This window comes from Elephas maximus, chromosome 14, assembly GCF_024166365.1.
Source record: "Elephas maximus indicus isolate mEleMax1 chromosome 14, mEleMax1 primary haplotype, whole genome shotgun sequence".
Taxonomy (NCBI): Eukaryota; Metazoa; Chordata; class Mammalia; order Proboscidea; family Elephantidae; genus Elephas; species Elephas maximus.
In genome coordinates, this window is record NC_064832.1 from 25,300,128 (window position 1) to 25,319,738 (window position 19,611).

The following is a 19,611-nucleotide window of genomic DNA, read 5'->3' on the forward strand; positions in this document are numbered from 1 at the left end:
TTTTTTGATTACCTGTTCAATCTCTTCTTTTGTTTTGGGTCTATTTAGTTCTACGTCTGTTTACCTCTGTTTGTGTTAGTTTAGGTAGGTAGTGTGTTTCTAGGAATTCATCCATTTCTTCTAGGTTTTCAAATTTGTTAGAGTACAATTTTTCATAGTAATCTGATACGATTCTTTTAATTTCAGTTGGGTCTGTTGTAATATCGCCCATCTCATTTCTTATTTGGGTTATTTGCTTCCTCTCCTGTTTTTCTTTTGTCTGTTTGGCCAATGGTTTATCAATTTTGTTGATTTAAAAAAAAAAAACCAGCTTTTGGTCTTGTTAATTCTTTCAATTGTTTTTCTCTTTTCTATTTCATTTAGTTAAGCTCTAATTTTTATTATTTGTTTTCCTTTGGTGCCTGTGGGTTTCTTTTGTTGCTCTCTTTTTATTTGTTCAAGGCATAGGGATAATTCTTTGATTTTGGCCCTTTCTTCTATTTGGATGTGTGCATTTATTGATATAAATTGGCCTCTGAGCACCGCTTTTGCTGTGTCCCAAAGGTTCTGATAGGAAGTGTTTTCATTCTCACTGGATTCTATGAATGTCTTTATTCCATCCTTAATGTCCTCTATAATCCAGTCTCTTTTGAGCAGGGTATTGTTCAGTTTCCAGGTGTTTGATTTCTTTTCCTGTTATTGATTTCCAGTTTTATGGCCTCATGGTCAGAGAAGATGCTTTGTAATATTTCAATGTTTTGGATTCTGCTAAGGCTTGCTTTATGACCTAATATGTGGTCTATCCTAGAGAATGTTCCATGTGCACTAGAGAAGAAAATGTACTTGGTTGCTGTTGGGTGGAGTGTTCTATGTATGTCTATGAGGTCAAGTTGGTTGATTGTGTCATTTAGGTCTTCTGTGTCTTTAGTGAGCTTTTTTCTGGATGTCCTGTCCTTCACCAAAAGTGGTGTGTTGAAGCCGCCTACTATTGTTGTGGAGCTGTCTCTCTCACTTTTCAAAGCTGATAGAGTTTATGTATCTTGCAGCCCTGTCATTGGGTGCATAAATATTTAATATGGCTATATCTTCTTGGTGTATTGTCCCTTTAATCAAGATATAGTGTCCTTCCTTATCCTTTATGATGGATTTAACTTTAAAGTCTATTTTGTCAGAAATTAATATTGTCACTCCTGCTCTTTTTTGATTGTTGTTTGCTTGATATATTTTTTTCCATCCTTTGAGTTTTTGTTTGTTTGTATGTCTAATTCTACGGTATGTCTCTTGTAGGCAGCAAACAGACAGATCTTGTTTTTCAATCCTTCTGCCACTCTCTGTTTCTTTATGGGTGCATTTAGTCCATTTACATTCAGGGTAATTATGGATAAGTATGAATTTAGTGGTATCATTTTGATGTCTTTTTTTGTGTGTTGTTGACAGTTTCTTCTTCCCACTTGATTTGATGTGCTGAGTAGATTATATATTGTCCTTTACTCATATTTGTTGTTGTTGATTTTGTTTCTGCTGAGTCTCTATTTTTGTCTTGTATTTTATTTTCATGAGTAGGATGGTTTGTCTCCGTTGTGGTTACCTTATTATTTACCCCTGTTTTTCTAAATTTAACCCTTTTATTTCTTTGTATCATCATATCTTCCTCTTCATATGGAAGGTGTATGATTACATTTCCTAGTCCCTCTTTATTATTCTGATGTTGTCTTCTTTTATATAATAACATCGCTGTTACCCTGTTTTGAGCTTTTTTTTTTTTTTTTTTAAATAATCTTGCTTTCTGTGTTTCGATTTACCTGTCTCTGTTGACTTCTGGTTGCTCTGCCCAGTGTTCTAGTCTTGTGTTGATACCTGATATTATTGATTTTCTAACCAAAGAACTCCCTTTAGTATTTCTTGTAGTTTTGACTTGGTTTTTATGAATTCCCTCAACTTGTGTGTGTCTGGAAATGTCTTAATTTCACCTTCATACTTAAGAGACAGTTTTGCTGGATATATGATTCTTGGCAGGCAATTTTTTTCCTTCAATTTTTTAAATATGTCATCCCATTCCCTTCTTGCGTGGTTTCTGCCGAGTAGTCCGAGCTTTATTCTTATTGGTTCTCCTTTGTAGCTGACTTTTCGTTTATCCCTCGCTGCTCTTATAATTCTTTATCTTTCGTTTTGGCAAGTTTGATTATGTCTTGGTGACTTTCTTTTAACTTCTACCTTATGTGGAGTTCTTCGATGAGCATTTGGATAGATATCTTCTCATCTTTCACGATATCAGGGAAGTTTTCTGCCAACAAATCTTCAACAATTTTCCCTGTATTTTCTGTTATCCCTCCCTTTTCTGGTACTCAATCACTCGTGGGTTATTGCTCTTGATAGAATCCCACATGATTCTTAAGGTTTCTTCATTTTTTTACATTTTTTTATCTGATTTTTCTTCAAATATATTAGTGCCAAGTGATTTATCTTCAAGTTCAGAAATTCTAGCTTCTACTTGCTCAATTTTGCTTCTCTTTCTATTGAGTTGTCCAGTTCTGTAATTTTATTGTTAATCTTCTGAATTTCTGATTGCTGTCTATGGATTTTTCCAGCTTATGAAACTTTTCATTACATTCCTGAATAATCTTTCTAATTTCTTCAGTTGCTTTATCTGCGTGTTTCTTTGCTCATTCTGGGTATTGTCTCGTTTGCTTCCTGATGTCTTGAAAGGTCCTGTATATTCAACTTTTGTTTTGTGCATCTGGTAATTCCAGGAATGCACTTTCATCCAGAAGATCCCTGGATTCTTTGTTTTGAGAGCCTTTTGAAGTGATCATGGTCTGTTTCTTTATGTGACTTGATATTGACTGTTGTCTCCAAGCCATCTATAAGTTATTGTTTTAGTTTATGCTTGCTTACTTTGTCATAGCTGCTTGCTTTGTTTTGTTTTGGTATAGCCCTATGGGTTGCTTGAGTGAGCTAGCTTGATTATTTTCACCTTTGGAGCTCTGGTGTCCTGTCCCCAGCTGGCTAGAGCTGTTATCAGGTATATCAGTCTAGGAGTCCATGCAGTTTTCTTGTATGAATTCAGCTCAGGTTTCCAGGTAGCTGATCATCATGGTACAGGCTCTGTCCTACAGTTTTAGGGGGCCAGGGGTGACTGGGGTATATACTGGTAACTGATTACAGCAGGGGGTTACACTCTGAACAAGGCAGAGGCCTGAGAACCGGCCCCCGAGTGTCTCTAAGGAAAGCGCGTCCCTGTTCCCTAAAGCGTGCAAGTGTGTGGGCTCTGCAGAGGGACCATGGGCACTCAAAGTTTTTGGTTGTAAGGACTGGGAGGTACCAGTTATCTTTGGACCCCTGTCACAGGTGGCTGGGTGACCTGAGTGGAGCTACCAGTCCTTAGGTCCCTGATGTGGGTAGGTGAGGACCTTGTTTAATAGGCAATGTCAAACATCAAACAGCCACCTCTCCACCACACAGCTGGAATGGTTGGAGTCTGCCAACAAGGGCCTATTCTCCCGAAATAGGCCCACACAGGTCCATGCAGAAGGGAAGGTGCTCAGTGTCCATGAATGGTTTATGCCTGGACAGGAGTTGCTTCTGTCCTGAGCTCCCCCAGGTAGTGGGGCTAGCAAATCATCTGTTCCCCCAAATGTAAATTTTTTCCTTCCCCAAGGCTGGGAGGATGGCTCTAGGTGCTCAACAGTGCCTATCTCAGGCCTAGGGAATGCAGCCACTGAAGCCGGTTTGCGGGTGGGGGGGGCGTGGTAAAATATACACAAGTACTTAGCTTTTGCTAAGAGCGCCGTTCTCCTCAGGTTCCAGTGGTGTGAGTGCGCTGTGTGGCTGGCTGCTTCTCCCTGAGGAAACTGTGGCCAAATGGTAATAACAGCCTGCCGCTGCCTCTGTTCCAGGAATGGTGCCTGTGGGCTCCCTGTGATTCAGGTTCAGTAACTCCTCTCCACTTCTGAACGGTCTCTTCCTCTCCCTGGCCCTCAGTTTGTTTTCTAAGCTTGCCTTTGAAGCTCAGGGCTCCCAGCTTGTCAGAAATATACTTACTCATTTCACTTGTTTTTTGGGGGCTTTGTTGTAAAGAGGGCTTGCCGGAAGTGTCTGTTTATTTCACCATCTTGGCTCCGCCTCCTCTCAAACTACGATTTTTTTTTTTTTAAACTTTATTGTGTTTTCAGTGAAGGTTTACCCAGCAGATTAGGTTTCCATTTAACAGTTTCTACACAAGTTGTTCAGTGACATTGGTTATATTCTTCACAATGTATGAACATGCTCATTATTTCTGTTCTGGTTGTTCTAATTCCATTAATCTCCTTTCCCTGCCCCCTTACATTCTCATCTTTCTTTTAAAGTAATTGTTGACCATTTAGTCTCATGTAGGTGATTTTTTAAAGGAGCACAGTACTCACAGGTGATACTCATTATTATTTTCTGTCTTTTTTTTTATTATTGTACTTTGGATGAAGGTTTACAGAACTAGTTTCTCATCAAATAGTACACATTTGTTTTATGACACTGGTTAACAACCTCACAACATGTCAACACACTCCCTTCTCAACCATAGGTTTCTTATTGCCAGCTTTCCTGTTCCCTCCTGTCTTCTAGTCCTTGCCAGACTTGGGTCTCATTTTGTTTTATGGGCCTGTCCAATCTTTGGCTGAAGGGTGAACCTTGGGAGTGACTTCATTACTGAGCTGAAAGGGTTTCCGGGGGCCATACTCTCAGGGCCTCTCCAGTCTCTGTCAGGCCAGCAAGTCTGGTCTTTCTTTTTTAGTTATAATTTTGTTCTGCATTTTTCTCCTGCTCTGTCTGGGACACTCTGTTGTGATCCCTGTCAGAGCAGTCAGTGGTGGTAACCGGGCACCATCTAGTTGTACTGGACTCAGTCTGGTAGAGGCTGTGGTATATACTCATTGTTTTTTGAGCCAATTTGTTATTTTGCTATGAGGTGACCTCAGAGGTTAATTTTAGTTCAAGGTTTTTGTTTTGTTTTGTTTTTATTGTGTCACAGGTAAAATTTTACAATGCAAATTAGTTTTTTATTCAAAAATATTTTACACAAATTGTTTTGTGACATTGATTGCAATCCCGCAGTGTGTCGGCACTCTTCCTCTTTCCCCTTCCAGCTTGGGTTTTCAGTGTCCATTCATCCTGTTTTCCTGTCCCTTCCTGCCTTCTCAGCTTTGTTTTTGGGGGACTGTTGCCTCATGTGTGTTATTCTTTGTTTTATAGGTCTGTCTAATTTTGGTTGAAAGCTGGACTTCGGGAGTGGCTTCAGTTCTGAGTTAGGAGGGTGTTTGGGGGCCATAGTCACCATCAGATCAGTAGGTCTGGTTTTTTTTGTGTGTGTGTGAATTTGAATTTTGCTCTACATTTTTTTCCTGCTCTGTCCAGGACCCTTTATTGTGACCCCTGTCAGAGTGGTTGGTGGTTGTAGCAGGGCACCATCTAGTTCTTCTGGGCTCAGGCTGGTGGAGGCTGTGATTCATTAGTCCCTTAGTCCTTTGGGCTAGTATTTTCTTTGTGTTTTTGGTTTTCTTCATTCTCCTTTGCTCCAAACGTGCTGGGACCAATAGATACATCTTAGATGGCTGATTGTAAGCTTTTAGGACCCCAGATGCTATTCACCAAAGTAGGATGCAGAACTTTTTCTTTGTGAACCAATTGACCCGGATGTCCCCTGAGACCATGGTTCCTAGCCCTCAGCTCTAGTAAGTCAGTCCCGCAAGGTGTTTGGATGTATGTAGAAGCTTCTATGGCTTTGACTTGGTCAAGTTGTGCTAACTTCCCGTATATTGTGTGTTGTCTTTCCCTTCTCCAAAGTTAACAATTGTCTACTCTCTAGTTAGTGATTTCCCCTCCCTACCCCACCCCCTCTCTTGTAACCATCAAAGATTGTTTTTTTCTGTGTATAAATATTTTCTTGGGTTTTTATAATAGTGGTCTCATACATATTTTTCGTTTTGTGATTGACTTATTTCACTCAGCACAATGCCCTTCAGATTCATCCATTTTGTGAGATGTTTTGCGGATTCGTCATTGTACTTTATCGTTGCATAGTATTCCATTGCGTGTATGTACCATAATTTTTTTATTCATTTATCTGTTGATAGGCACTTACATTGCTTCCATCTTCTTGCTATTGTAAATAATGCTACAAGGAACATGTGTGTGCATGTGTCTATTTGTGTGATGGCTCTTAGTTCTAGGAGTGGAACTGCTGGATCATATGGTATTTCTATTTCTAGCTTTTTAAGGAGGCGCCATAATATTTTCCATAGGGGTTGTACCATTTTACATTCCCACCAGCAGTGCCTAAGAGTTCCAATCTCCCCGCAACCTCTCGAATATTTGTTATTATTATAATTTTTTATTAGTGCCAGTAATGTTGGGGTGAGATGGTATCTCACTGCAGTTTTGATTTGCATTTCTCTAATAGCTAGTGATCACAAGCATTTCCTCATGTGTCTGTTAGCCACCTGAATGTCTTCTCTGATGAAGTATCTGTTCATATCCTTTGCCCATTTTTTAATTGGGTTATTTGTCTTTTTGTTGTTGTGGTGTTGAAGTATTGCATAAACTTTAGAGATTAGACCCTTCTCAGATGTCATAGACAAAAATGTTTTTCCAGTCTGTATGTTCTCTTTTAATTCTTTTGATGCGATGGCACTGGGGTTTTTTAAGTGTTTAATTTTTAGGAGCTCCCAGTTATCTATTAGTTTATCTTCTGGTGTTTCTGCATTGTTCTTTATGGTTTGTATTATGTTTGTGCCATGTATTAGGGCCCCTAGTGTTGTCCCTGTTTTTCCATCCATGATCTTGATCATTTTAGGCTTTGTATTGAGGTCTTTGATCCATTTTGAATTAGGTTTTGTGTATGGCATGAGGTATGGGTAATGTTTGATTTTTTACTGATGGACATCCAGTTTTGCCAGCACCATTTATTAAAAAGGCTGTCTTTTCCCCATCTGGAGCCCTGGTGGCACAGTGGTTAAGAGCTTGGCTGCTAAACAAAAAGTCAGCAATTCAAATCCACCACCCACTCCTTGGAAACTCTTTGAGGCAGTTCTAATCCTGTAGGGTTGCTATGAGTTGGAATCAACTGCAATGGATTTGGTCCCCCCCTCGATTTAATGGACTTTAGTCCTTTGTGAAAGATCAGCTGACCACAGGTGGATGGATTTACATCTGAGTTCTCATTTCTGTTCCGTTGATTTATGTGTGTTGTCATACCAGTACCAGGCTGTCCTGACTACTGTGGCTTAGTAGGCTCTGAGATCAGGTAGTGTGAGGCTTCCTACTTTGTTTTGTTTCTTCAATCATACTTTGCTTATCCAGGGCCTCTTTTCCTTTCCTTATAAAGTTGATTAGCTTTTCCATCTTATTAAAGAATACTGTTCATATTTGCATTGGGATTGCATTATATTTGTTGATTGCTTTGGTAGGATTGACATTTTCACAGTGTTGAGTCTTCCTATCTTGGCTCAAGTTTTGAAGAGTATCTCAGGACAATAGTCTCAAGGAGTCCTTCAGTCTCAACTAGTCCAGTAGGTCTTTATTTTTTTTTTTAGGAATTTTGAGGTTCCGTTCCACATTTTTCTTCCATTCTCTTAGGGTCTATCTATTGTGGCCCTGACTGGAATGGTCAGTAGTGGAAGCTGGGCATCATCTAGTTCTTCTGGTCTGGGTAGACGAGGTCATTGTTGTGTAGACTGTCCTGTAGACTAGGTTTTTCTTTGCGTCTTTGGTTTCCTTCTTTCTCTTTTGCTCCAATTTTATCTTAGATGGGAGCTTGCATGCTTTTAAGACTCCAGAGACTACTCACCAGGGTGTAGAACATAAACTTTATGAACTATATTCTGCCAATTGACTGAGATGTTCCATGAGACTATGATCCTAATCCTTCATACCCAGAAATTCAATCCTTTGAGATGTTTGGATATGTTTAAAAAGTATCCATAACAGTGCCCCCTATGTGCTTTATTACATATATGAATATATGTGCATACCATCATGTAGATGCATGTACATATACATATACCTATATATACACACATATGTACATACCTATACACATATACATTTACATATATATGTATGTAAAAACAAACAACAAAAAAAACAAACCCATTGCCGTCGAGTCGATTCCGACTCATAGTGACCCTACAGGACAGAGTAGAACTGCCCCATAGGGTTTACAAGGAGTGGCTGGTGGATTGGAACTGCTGACTTTTGGTTAGCAGCTGTAGCTCCTAACCACTGTGCCATCACACACACATTTTTTGGTTGTTTTTGCTGTTCTTTCAAAATTGTGCCACAGCAATTTTTAATAGGCCCTTTTTTTGTGTGTACTCTTTAGTGATACTGTTTACCTTTGTCAAGCTGTGTACACTTCGCCTTCATTCAGTATTACCTTTTCCATCATCAAAAATAACAAGTGTCTACTATCTTGTGAGTGAATCCTCTGCCCCAATCCCTGGTAACCACTAATGAACATTAGTTTCTGTAGATTTACTTGTTCATTTCATAAAAGAGAGAACATACAATATTTGCTTTTTTGTGACTGACTTATTTTGCTCAACATAATGTCCTCCAGGTTCATCCATGTTCTAAGATGTTTTGAGAGTTTTTTTTTTTCTTTATCACTTAGTAGTATTCCATTGTATCTATGTACCACATTTTACTTATCCAGTGCTGATGGACACTTAGCTTGTTTCTATCTTCTTGCTATTGTGAATAGTGCTGTGATGATCATAGGTGTGCATATGTCTGTGTCACTTTTTTTAGATCCCTTAGATATTTTTATTTTAAGGGTATATACCTAGGAGTGCAATTACTGAGTCATATGGCAGCTCTACCTCATTTTTTGAGAAACAGTGAGACTGTTTTCTCTAATGGCTGTACCATTTTGCACTCCTACCAGCAATGAATGAGGGTTCCAACTTCTCCACATCCTATCCAACATTTGTTATTTTCCATTTTGTTGTTGTTGTTGTTAAATCTTGGTCATCCTAGTGGGAGTGAAATGATTTGATTTGCATTTCTTCGATGGCTAATGACTTTTTGAGCATCTTTTCATGTGTCTGTTGGCCATCTGAATGTTCTCTTTGGTGAAGTGTCTGTTCATGTCCTTTGCCCAGTTTTTTTTTTTTTTTTGCTGTTTTCTATATATTTTAGATATTAGACTCATCAGTTTACATTGTTCCCAAAGATTTTTTTCCCCAGTCTGTAAGTTATCTCTTTACTCTTTTGATAAACTCTTTTGATGAATGGATTTAACTTTCACGAGGTTCTAGTTATCTATTTTATTTTCTGTTGTTCGTGCATTTATCATTGTGTTTGATAATCTATCATTAAAAAAAAATTATGTCCCAAAGTTTGCTCCTGTATTTTCTTCCAAGAACTGTATGGTTTTAGATGTAGCATTTAGGTCCTTGATCCACTTTGAATTAATTTTTATGCATGGTGTGAGATATAGCTCTTTTTTCATTTTTCTGGATGTTTTACAAAGAAATCAAACACAATAATTCTTAATGTCATTACAGTATACTAAATTTTAGTTTCACTATTTTTAATTTCCCTATACATTAATAAGCAATAGTAAGAGAATTTTTGTATTTTAACAATTTTAAAGGTCTCAAAACATTCATCATTCCCCCCATTGATTACAAATAGTACTTTGCATGATTTCAGCTTGCATGGTTGCTTTTGCAGTCCTGCACTACCACACAAAGTGAAGACTGCTTGTAATTATAAACGCAGCTGCACCATTCTTTTTTTTCCAATATTTTATTTTTTTTCATGCTCACGTATTATTTTATTGTACTTTAGGTTAAGGTTTACAGAACTAGTTTCTCATTAAACGGTTAGTACACATATTGTTTTGACTTGGTTAACAACCCTATGACATGCCAACGCTCTCTCTTCTCAACCGTGGGTTCCCTATTACCAGCTTTCCTGTTCCCTCCTGCCTTCTAGTCCTTGCCACAAGGCTGGTATGCTCATTTAGTCTCATTTTGTTTTATGGGCCTGTCCAATCTTTGGCTGAAGGGTGAACCTCTGGAGTGACTTCATTACTGAGCTGAAAAGGTTTCTGGGGGCCATACTCTCAGGGTTTCTTCAGTCTCTATCAGGTCAGCAAGTCTGGTCTTTATTTCTGAGTTAAAATTTTGTTCTACACTTTTCTCCAGCTCTGTCCGGGATCCTCTATTGTGATCCTTGTCAGAATAGTTGGTGGTGGTAGCCGGGCAACATCTAGTTTTACTGGGCCCAGTCTGGTGGAGGCCATGGTAGATATGAGCTATTAGTCCTTTGGACTAATCTTTTCCTTGTATCTTTAGTTTTCTTCATTTCTCCTTTGCCCAGTGGAGTATCCTAGATGGCCGCTCACAAGCTTTTAAGACCCCACACGCTACTCACCAAGATAGAATGTATTTTCTTTATAAACTATGTTATGCCAATTGAGCTAGATGTTCCCTGAGACCGTGGTCCCCATAGCCTTCAGGCAGCAATTTGGTCCCTCAGGGGGTTTGGATGTGTCTATGGGGCTTCCATGACCTTGCCTTGTATAAGTTGTGCTGGCTTCCCCAGAACTGTGTACTGTCTTACCCTTCACCAAAGTAACCACTTATCTATTGTCTATTTAAAGTTTTTCCAGCCCCATCGCTCCCCTCCCTCATAACCATCAAAGGTTATTTCTTTTTGTGTGTAAACATTTTCATGTTTTTTTACATTATTGGTATCATACAATATTTGTCCTTTTGTGATTGACTTATTTAACTCAGCATAGTATGTCCTCCAGATTCATCCACGTTATGAGATGCTTCACAGATTCACTGTTGTTCTTTATCATTGCATAATACTCCATTTGTGTATGTACCATAGGTTGTTTATCCATTCATTTGTTGATTGGCATCTAGGTTGTTTCCACCTCTTTGTATTGTGAACAATGCTGCAGTGAACATGGGAGTCCAAATGTCTATTCATGTGATGACTCTTATTTCTCTAGGATATATTCCTAGGAATGGGACTGCTAGATCATATGGTATTTCTATTTCTAGCTTTCTAAGGAAGTGTTGGAAACCCTGGTGGCACAGTGGTTAAGAGCTACGGCTGCTAACCAAAAGGTCGGCAGTTCATATCCACCAGGCACTCCTTGGAAACCCTGTGGGGCAGTTCTACTCTGTCCAATAGGGTCACTACAAGTCCGAATCGACTCGACGGCAATGGGCTTTTTTAAGGAAGTGCTGTATCGTTTTCCAAAATGGTTGTATCATTTTGCATTCCCACCAGCAGTGCATAAGAGTTCTGATCTCCCTGCAGCCTCTCCAACATTTGTTATTTCCTGTTTTTTTCATTCGTGCCAATAATGCCAGTGTGACATGGTATCTCATTGTGGTTTTGATTTGCATTTCTCTAATGGCTAGTGATCGAGAGCATTTCCTCATGTGTCTGTTGGCCAGCTGAATGTCTTCTTTGGTGAAGAGTCTGTTCATTTCCTTTGCCCATTTTTTTTTTCCAGTGCGGGAATGACTTGAATTCTTTTTTTTTTTCTTTAAATAATTTTTATTGTGCTTTAAGTACAAGTTTACAAATCAAGTCAGTCTCTCACACATAAACTTACATACACCTTACTACATACTCCCACTTACTCTTCCCCTAATGAGTCAGCCCGCTCCCTCCTTCCAGTCTCTCCTTTCGTGACTGTTTTGCCAGTTTCTAGCCCCATCTACCCTCCCATCTCCCCTCTAGACAGGAGATGCCAACATAGTCTCAAGTGTCCACCTGATACAAGTAGCTCACTCCTCATCAGCATCTCTCTCCAACCCATTGTCCAGTACAATCCATGTCTGATAAGTTGTCTTCTGGAATGGTTCCTGTCCTGGGCCAACAGAAAGATTGGGGACCATGACCACCAGGATTCTTCTAGTCTTAGTCAGACCATTAAGTCTGGTCTTTTCATGAGACTTTTGGGTCTGCATCCCACTGTTCTCCTGCTCCGTCAGGGGTTCTCTGTTGTCCTCCCGGTCAGGGCACTCATTTGTTGTGGCTGGGCACCATCTAGTTCTTCTGGTCTCAGGATGATGTAAGTCTCTAGTTCATGTGGCTCTTTCTGTCTTTTGGGCTCGTAATTACCTTGTGACCTTGGTGTTCTTCATTCTCCTTTGATCCAGGTGGGTTGAGACCAATTGATGCATCTTAGTTGGCCGCTCGTTAGCATTTAAGACCCCAGATGCCACACTTCAAAGTGGGATGCAGAATGTTTTCTTAATAGAGTTTATTTTGCCAATTGATGTAGATGTCCCCTGAAGCCATAGTCCCCAAACCCCCACCCTTGCTCCACTGACCTTTGAAGCATTCAGTTTATCCAGGAACCTTCTTTGCTTTTGGTCCAGTCCATTTGAGCTGACCTTCCCTGTACTGAGTATTGTCCTTCCCTTCACCTAAAGTAGTTCTTATCTACTATCTAATCAGTAAATAACCCTCTCCCACCCTCCGTCCCTCCCCCCTCGTAACCACAAAAGAATGTTTTCTTCTCAGTTTAAACTATTTCTCAAGATCTTATAACAGTGCTCTTATACAACATTTGTCCTTTTGCCTCTGACTAATTTCACTCAGCATAATGCCTTCCAGGTTCCTCCATGTTATAAAATGTTTCACAGATTCATCACTGTTCTTTATCGATGCATAGTATTCCATTGTGTGAATACACCCCCCCCCAAAAAAAACCCAGTGCTGTCGATACCATAATTTATTTATCCATTCATCTGTTGATGGACACCTTGGTTGCTTCCAGATTTTTGCTATCGTAAACAGAAGTGCGATAAACATGGGCCCGCATATATCTGTTCGTGTAAATGCTCTTATTTCTCTAGGATATATTCTGAGGAGCGAGATTTCTAGGTTGTATGGTAGTTCTATTTCTAACTTTTTAAGGAAATGCCAGATCGATTTCCGAAGTGGTTGTACCATTTTACATTCCCACCAGCAGTGTATAAGAGTTCCAATCTCTCCACAGCCTCTCCAACATTTATTATTTTGTGTTTTGGGATTAATGCCAGCCTTGTTGGAGTGAGATGGAATCTCACTGTAGTTTTAATTTGAATTTCTCTAATGGCTAATGATTGAGAGCATTTTCCCATGTATCTGTTAGCCACTTGAATATCTTCTTTAGTGAAGTGCGTGTTTATATCCTTTGCCCAATTTTTAATTGGGTTGTTTGTCTTTGTGATGTTGAGTTTTAACAGAATCATATAGATCTTAGAGATCAGGTGCTGGTCAGAGATGTCATAGCTGAAAATTTTTTCCCAATCTGTAGGTGGTCTTTTTACTCTTTTGGTGAAGTCTTTAGATGAGCATAGGTGTTTGATTTTCAGGAGCTCCCAGTTATCTGGTTTCTCTTCATCATTTTTAATAATGTTTTGTATTCCGTTTATGCCTGTATTAGGGCACCTAACATCCCTATTTTTTCCTCCATGATCTTTATCATTTTAGTCTTTATGTTTAGGTCTTTGATCCACTTGGAGTTAGTTTTTGTGCATGGTGTGAGGTATGGTTCCTGTTGCATTTTTTTGCAAATGGATATCCAGTTATGCCAGCGCCATTTGTTAAAAACACTATCTTTTCCCCAATTAACTGACACTGGGCCTTTGTCAAATATCAGCTGCTCATATGTGGATGGATTTATATCTGGGTTCTTAATTCTGTTCCATTGGTCTATGTGCCTGTTGTTGTACCAATACCAGGCTATTTTGACTACTGTGGCTGTATAATATGTTCTAAAATCTGGTAGAGTGAGGCCTCCCACTTTCTTCTTCTTTTTCAGGAATGCTTTACTTATCCGGGGCTTCTTTCCCTTCCATATGAAGTTGGTGATTTGTTTCTCCATCACATTAAAAAATGTCATTGGAATTTGGATTGGAAGTGCATTGTATGTATAGATGGCTTTTGGTAGAATAGACATTTTTACTATGTTAAGTCTTCCTATCCGTGAGCAAGGTATGTTTTTCCACTTATGCAGGTCCCGTTTAGTTTCTTGCACTAGTACTTTGTAGTTTTCTTTGCATAGGTCTTTTACATCTTTGGTAAGATTTATTCCTAAGTATTTTGTCTTCTTGGGGGCTACTGTAAATGGTATTGCTTTGGTGATTTCCTCTTCAATGTTCTTTTTGTTGATGTAGAGGAATCCAAGTGATTTTTGTATGTTTATCTTATAACCTGAAACTCTGCCAAACTCTTCTATTAGTTTCAGTAGTTTTCTGGAGGATTCCTTAGGGTTTTCTGTGTATAAGATCATGTCAACTGCAAATAGAGATAATTTTACTTCCTCCTTGCCAATCTGGATGCCCTTTATTTCTTTGTCTAGCCTAACTGCTTTGGCTAGGACCTCTAGCACAATGTTGAATAAGAGCAGAGATAAAGGGCATCCTTGTCTGGTTCCCGTTCTCAAGGGAAATGCTTTCAGGCTCTCTCTGTTTAGAGTGATGTTGGCTGTTGGCTGTGTATAGATGCCCTTTATTATGGTAAGGAATTTTCCTTCAATTCGTATTTTGCTGAGAGTTTTTATCATGAATGGGTGTTGGACTCTGTCAAATGCCTTTTCTGCATCAATTGATCAGATCATGTGGTTTTTGTCTTTTGTTTTATTTATATGGTGGATTACGTTAATGGTTTTTCTAATATTAAACCAGCCTTGCATACCTGGTATAAATCCCACTTGGTCATGGTAGATTATTTTTTTGATATGTTGTTGAATTCTATTGGCTAGAATTTTGTTGAGGATTTTTGCATCTATGTTCATGAGGGATATAGGTCTGTAATTTTCTTTGTGATGTCTTTACCTGGTTTTGGTACCAGGTATATGGTGGCTTCATAGAATGAGTTAGGTAGTATTCCATCATTTTCTATGCTTCGAAATACCTTTCGTAGTAGTGGTGTTAACTCTTCTCTGAATGTTTGGTAGAACTCTGCAGTTAAGACGTCCGGGCCAGGGATTTTTTTTGTTGGGAGTTTTTTGATTACCGTTTCAATCTCTTTTTTTGTTATGGGTCTATTTAGTTGTTCTATTTCTGATCGTGTTAGCTTCGGTAGGTAGTGTTGTTCTAGGAATTCATCCATTTCTTCTAGGTTTGCAAATTTGTTAGAGTACAATTTTTTGTAATAATCTGATATGATTCTTTTAATTTCAGTTGGGTCTGTTGTGATGTGGCCCATCTCATTTCTTATTCAGGTTATTTGTTTCCTTTCTTGTATTTCTTTAGTAAGTCTGTCCAGTGGTCTATCAATTTTGTTAATTAGCTTTTGGCTTTGTTAATTCTTCCAATTGTTTTTCTGTTCTCTAATTCATTTAGTTCAGCTCTAATTTGTATTATTTATTTTCTTTTGGTGTCTGATGGATTCTTTTGTTGCTCACTTTCTATTTGTTCATGTTATGGGGACAGTTCTCTGATTTTGGCTCTTTCTTCTTTTTGTATGTTTGCATTTATCGATATAAATTGACCTCTGAGCACTGCTTTTGCTGTGTCCCAGAGGTTTTGATAGGAAGTGTTTTCATTCTCATTGCATTCTATGAATTTCGTTATTCCCTCCTTAATGTCTTCTATAACCCAGTCTTTTTTCAGGAGGGTATTGTTCAGTTTCCAAGTATTTCATTTCTTTTCCCTAGTTTTTCTGTTATTGATTTCCACTTTTATGGCCTTGTGGTCTGAGAAGATGCTTTGTAATATTTTGATGTTTTGGACTCTGCAAAGGTTTGCTTTATGACCGAATATGTGGTCTATTCTAGAGAATGTTCCATGTGTGCTGGATAAAAATGTATACTTTGCAGCAGTTGGGTGGAGTGTTCTGTAGAAGTCTATGAGGTCAAGTTGGTTGATTGTAGGAATTAGGTCTTCCGTGTCTCTATTGAGCTTCTTACTGGATGTCCTGTCCTTCTCCGAAAGTGGCGTGTTGAAGTCTCCTACTATAATTGTGGAGGTGTCTATCTCACTTTTCAGTTCCGTTAAAGTTTATGTATCTTGCAGCCCTGTCATTGGGTGCATAAATATTTAATATGGTTATATCTTCCTGGTCAATTGTCCCTGTAATCATTATGTAGTGTCCTTCTTCATCCTTTCTGGTGGATTTAACTTTAAAGTCTATTTTGTCAGAAATTAATATTGGTACTCCTTCTGTTTTTTGCTTGTTGTTTGCTTGATATATTTTTTCCCATCCTTTGAGTTTTAGTTTGTGTCTCTAAGCCTAAGGTGTGTCTCTTGTAGACAGCATACAGACGGATCGTGTGTCTTTATCCAGTCTGATACTCCCTGTCTCTTTATTGGTGCATTTAGTCCATTTACATTCAGCATAATTATAGATAAGTGTTTAGTGCTGTCATTTGGATGCCTTTTTATGTGTGTTGTTGACAATTTCATTCTTCCACTTACTTTTTTGTGCTGAGACGTTTTTCTTTGTAAATTGTGTGTTCCTCATTTTCGTAGTGGTTGAATTTGTTTGCTGAGTTGTTATGGTTTTCTTGGTTTTTATTTTGAGTTATGGAGTTGTTATACCTCTTTGTGGTCACCTTAATATTTACCCCTATTTTTCTAAGTAAAAACCTAACTTGTATTGTCCTATATCGCCTTGTTTCCCTCTCCATATGGCAGTTCTATGCCACCTGTATTTAGTCCCTCTTTTTGATTGTTGTGATCTTTTACATATTGACTTCAATGATTCCGTTTTGAGCGTTTTTTTCTTTTTAAAATTAATCTTAATTTGTTTTTATGATTTCCCTATTTGAGTTGATATCGGATGTGCTGTTCTGTGACCTTGTGTTGTGCTGGTATCTGATATTATTGGCTTTCTGACCAATTTCCTTGTAGCTTTGGTTTGGTTTTTGCAAATTCTCTAAGCTTGTGTTTATCTGTAAATGTTTTAATTTTGCCTTCATATTGAGGGAGAGTTTTGCTGGATATATGATCCTTGGCTGGCAGTTCTTCTCCTTCAGTGCTCTATATATGTCATCTCATTGCCTTCTTGACTGCATGGTTTCTGCTGAGTAGTCTGAACTTATTCTTATTGATTCTCCTTTGTAGGAGACCTTTCTTTTATCCCTGGCTACTTTTAAAATTTTCTCTTTATCTTTGGTTTTGGCAAGTTTGATGAGCATCTTGGATAGATATCCTTTCATCTTTCATGATGTCAGGGAAGTTTTCTGCCAACAGATCTTCAACTATTCTTTCTGTATTTTTGTTATCCCTCCCTGTTCTGGGACTCCAATCAAACGCAAGTTATTCTTCTTGATAGAGTCCCACATGATTCTTAGGGTTTCTTCATTTTTTTAAATTCTTTTATCTGATTTTTTTTCAGCTATATTGGTGTCAATTCCCTGGTCCTCCAGATCCCCTACCCTGCATTCCAATTGCTCGAGTCTGCTCCTCTGACTTCCTATTGCGTTGTCTAATTCTGTAATTTTACTGTTAATCTTTTGGATTTCTGAATGCTGTCTCTCTATGGATTCTTGCAGCGTATTAATTTTTCCACTATGTTCTTGAATAATCTTTTTGATTTCTTCAACTGCTTTATCAGTGTGTTCCTTGGCTTTTTCTGTAGATTGCCTTACTTCATTTCTGAGGTCATCGCTGATGTCTTGAAGCATTCTGTAAACTAGGTTTTTATATTCTGCATCTGGCAATTCCAGGATTGTATCTTCATTTGGGAAAGATTTTGATTCTTTAGTTTGGGGAGTTGTAGAAGCAATCATGGTCTGCTTCTTTATGTGGTTTGATATCGACTGCTGTCTCCGAGCCATCTCTAAGATATTGTAGTGATTTATTCTATATTTGCTCACTGAGTCTTATCTTGTTTTGTTTTCTTTCAATATACGTAGATGGGCTAGCCCTTGAATCACTTATGTCCTATTACCAGCTGGTTTGGGCTGTTACCAGATAATATAAGCCTAAGAGTCCATTCACTATTCTTGAGTAGAATCTGATTTTGGGTCACCAAGCGTGTGGTGCAGACTGTCACCTATCCACCTAGAGAAGTAGTGGTGATAGTTGTGTGCACCTGATTCTAGTAGCAGCAGGGGTTCACATTCCAGGGGGGGCAGGATGCTGACAGGCTTCCCCCAACTGCCAGTGAGGTAGTTGTGCCTCTGTTCCTAAAGCACCTTGGTAGGTGGGCTCTGCAGCTGTACTTTAGGCCCCCAATGCAAGTACTTCTACAGATTGGTTGGTGTCACCGTCCTTAGATCCCTAAAGCAGGAGGCTAGGTGGTCTGGGGGGAGCTTCAGCCCTCAGTTTCCTGTTGTGGGTCAGTGAGGGCTCTGTTGAATACGCAGAGATATCAGACCTGGGAAACTTGTCTTTCCAGTAATCTGCTAAAACTATTACAGTCAGATCCCTATCAGAATTGCCTTGGCATTATAATAGGCACCTTGTTGCCTGTAGGGATGAAAGCCCAAGACTGTGGATCACATATGTTTGGCTGGACCTGGTTCTGTGTTTTTAGTTGAATTAGGGAAGGATTTTTGGTTCCTGGGTTTTTTGTAGCGCTTCTCTCAGGCCAGGAGAATGGGTTAGGGAAAGACCAAAAAAAAAAAAAAAAAAGGAAAAACCGCAGCGCACTTCACTCTCCGGCTCAGGAAATCCCAATGTTAATGAAGCTGCCTGGGAAGGGGAGGGGAGGGTCCAGATAAATAGGAGAGTAGCATCCCGGAATATAGACAAAGTTACTTATCTTGCTTGGGATGACTGTTTTATCTGAGATTCCCGAGGGGCGTGTTGACTGTGTGCGCTGGCTGGGTCGAGGTTGCCCTTGAGGGTCGGGCCCACTTCCTGTGCTTGCGCTGTCTCAGAAGCCGTGGTCAGTTCCTCTGCTCTCAGTCCAAAGACCAGCGCCAAGGTTCCCCGGCTGGGACGCCGCACTCCAGGTCCAAAATCAGTCACTGCCTCCCGGTGACTTCTCCTCCTGTCAGTTGCGTCGCTGCGCTGCCTGCACGTACTGGCTTGGCTTCCCCCAAGGTCACTGCTGGGGGCTAGGGCTATGTCCTGTGTTTGCGCCGTCTCAGGATGCTGTGCTCAACTTCCCTGCGCCCAGTCCAAAGCCTGGCGCCAAGGTTTCCTGACTGGGATGCTGGCTCCAGGTTCCGAAAACAGTCGCTGCTCCCCGTGGTTGTTCGTTCTCAGTTTCTGTCACTCAGGTCAACTCTTTAGATCTGTGTTTGATGGTCAGGGTTCGTAGATTGTCACGTATGTGATCGATTCACTTGTTTTTCCGAGTCTTTGTTGCAAGAGGGATCTGAGGTAGCTTCTACCTAGTCAGCCATGTTGGCCCCCTCAGTTCCCTGTTTCATTTTTTTGCTGCATTGTTCTTGACAGCAGGTTCCTTGGGGTTGAGAGAGAATGCAGGGGCACTCAATAAACAGTGACTTATTTGAAGATTAGTACTTAATTTGAAAGTTGCTCAGACGTGCGTGTATTTATTAAAGCACAAAAACATCTAAAAAGAATTTATAAAACATTTATAAACTCGTGCCTCTTGCTTATAGGCAATGCCATGTATGATAGCTATAAAATTGGTCATACTTTAAATGGTACCAACAGCTGTATCAGCCATTGTTTTTTAAGTGTCTTTACACTGAATCTAAGACTTTTTTCC